Source organism: Marmota flaviventris, chromosome 3 (assembly GCF_047511675.1).
Source record: "Marmota flaviventris isolate mMarFla1 chromosome 3, mMarFla1.hap1, whole genome shotgun sequence".
NCBI lineage: Eukaryota > Metazoa > Chordata > Mammalia > Rodentia > Sciuridae > Marmota > Marmota flaviventris.
In genome coordinates this window covers 61,665,278-61,668,060 of record NC_092500.1, presented here as the reverse complement: position 1 = coordinate 61,668,060, position 2,783 = coordinate 61,665,278, and the positions used below count along the sequence as shown (strand labels likewise).

General features: G+C 30.6%; 1 non-coding gene and 1 pseudogene across 1 annotated transcript; one reads left to right on the top strand and one right to left on the bottom strand.

Annotated features, from left to right (window-relative positions):
- The first annotated feature begins 249 nt into the window (after nucleotides 1-249).
- LOC114078814 (olfactory receptor 6C76-like) lies at nucleotides 250-1,177 on the top strand (annotated as a pseudogene).
- Nucleotides 1,178-2,261: 1,084 nt separating this feature from the next.
- Nucleotides 2,262-2,364, bottom strand: LOC114078824 (U6 spliceosomal RNA). Its single transcript, XR_003580402.2, has one exon. It is a non-coding gene; the product is annotated as a U6 spliceosomal RNA (small nuclear RNA).
- Between the last annotated feature and the right edge of the window lie 419 nt (nucleotides 2,365-2,783).

Below are 2,783 nucleotides of genomic sequence, written 5' to 3'. Positions count from 1 at the left end.
AACAGACTAACTTTCTATTAAATGGCTGGGGATGTATAAAGCAGGTAACAAACATAGATTATTTTGTTGGGGTTAATGTGCATTTTTTAAAATTAGTATATCTTAATGGTTAATTTATTGTTTTTTTTTTTTTTACATGCCTTTTATGTTTCCTAACTCAGGAGATGTGATGTAAAGGTAGTCCTAACCACCTTAAAGAATTGTTCCTTATTTGCATTTTTAGACTTGGAAGAAATGAACAATAAAAAAATGAAAGATCAAATATCTGCAACTGAGCTCATTCTTCTGGAATTAACAGAAGACCCAAAGCTAAATATTTTCATTTTTCTATTTCTATTTTTCATCTACATACTGAGCATTACTGGAAACTTAACATTATCACCCTCACTCTGGTGGACTTGCACCTAAAAACACCCATGTATTTCTTCCTTAGGAATTTCTCTTTCCTAGAAATCTCATTCACAACAGTTTCTATTCCTAGATACCTGGTCAGCATCATAAAAGTTGATAAGACCATTTCCTACAATTCTTGCGTGGTCCAGATGTTTTTCCTCGTACTGCTTGGTGAAACAGAATTTTTCCTTTTGACTGCCATGTCCTATGACTGTTATGCGGTTATCTGCAAGCCTCTGCACTACCCAACAAAAATGAACAGCAGGATCTACACCCTACTTGTCCTTGGTTCTTGGCTGACCGGCTTTCTCACCACCTTTCCACCAGTGATCATGGGACTACAACTGGATTTCTATGACTCCCACATCATTTACCACTTCACCTGTGACTCCTCTCCTATGCTCCTGATCTCCTGCACAGACACATCCTTCCTAAAGCTCTTGGCATTTCTCCTGGTAATATTAACTCTCATTTCAACGTTAACATTAGTGATAGTTCACTATGTGTACACCATTAAGACAACTTTGAGAATCCCCTCTGCTGAGCAAAGGAAAAAGGCCTTTAGCACTTGCTCCTCACACATGATTTTTGTCTCCATTTTTTATGGAAGCTGCATTTTCATGTATGTCAAATCTTCAGCCAAAGAAGGAAAAGCGTTGGCCAAGGGCATTGCTGTGCTCAATACCTCTGTTGCCCCAGTGCTAAATCCTTTATTTACACCCTGAGAAATCAGCAGGTCAAACAATCCTTTAAGAACTTTGTCAAAAAATGTTTTTCAATTTAGTTTCAACATACCTTATATATAATCAGAGATATGATAAATTATGATATAATGGTGTATTAAGAATTGTAATGCAAAATAAATAAATAAATAAATAAATACATTTTTTTTTAAAAAAAGAAATGGTTTTCAAATAAAATTTAATGGTAAAGTAATCCATTGCCTGAATATAAATAGAACCTCATATCTAATGCAGTATTTTTTAAAACATTTATCTATGTTTGGTATCAGGATGATATTAGCTTCACTTTTATTTTATATTTTATTAATTTGGTCTCTGATTTAATTATTTCCTCTTTTCTATTGGTTTCCAATTAGTATTTTTTTATTTTAATTTCTCATATGACCCATTCCTCATCCAAATGGTATTATTCAATCTCCACACCTTAAAATGGTTTGTTTTTTATTTTGTTATCAATTTAAGATTTCACCCTATTTTGATAGGATAGGATAAAAGGTATTACCTCTAATTTTGTATTTTATAAAACTTGATTTGTGTCCCCAAATATGTTCTATTTTGAACAAGTTTCCATGTACAGCTAAGAAAATGTGAATTCATTTGTTGTGGGATGAAATAGTCTATAGATGTGTGTTAGTTCCATTTTTTAATAATGTTGTTAATAGTTTTTGTCTGAATAAACTATCTATTAATTGGATTGAAATAGTGACATCACCTAATATTATTGTATTTAGTATATCTGAGACTTTAAGTATTATTTCTTTTATGTAATTAGGTATTGGGCAGAAGTATTTACAATTGTTATATGCTTCTTGTTGGATAGTTTACTTAACCAATATAAAGTGACCTTTCTTGTCTCTTCTAATTTTTTCTTGATGTCTGATTTTACAGCTATGATGGTAGTTACTCCTGCTTGCTTTCATTTTCCATGGCATATCTTTTTCCACTCTTCCAATTTCAACCTATGGCTACCTTTTCCTGTCACGTGAATTTATTATGAGCACCAGATAATTGAGACTTGTTTTAATCCAAACTGCCAGTCTGTCTTTTAATTGAAGAGTTGAGACCATTGACATTCAATGTTTTTATAAAAATTATCATCATTTCCTGCCATTTTTAATTATTTATGAAAAAATTAAACACTTTATGAAATTGCATGTCATACTTTCACAAGGACTATACTAAACTTCTCTGTGTCATTGAATTTTAGTATATGTGGTGTGGAGTGTACATCCTCCCATCTTTCTTTTATGACATATTGTTCTAAATAACTGTTTTCAATTTTTTTTTAACCTATAGATAACAACCATATATATATATGTGTGTGTGTGTGTGTGTGTGTGTGTGTGTGTACATATATATATATGGCTCTTTCATATATATATATATATATATATATATTATAGATATATATAGATAAGAAAGATTTTATTAAAACAGCAAATTGGTCATTGCTAATTTAATCCAACATACATAATACCAACACAAAATTATAATTCTGTTATTATTTTGTCTATGAATTTCATATTGTAGCAAATGCTTCATAAATAAATGAAATAAGATATTCTATAAGACTATAATATTAAAGCAAAAACACAAAAGAGAAAATGAGAAATGTGAAAAAAGCTTGTAAATGTTAAATTAAATGAT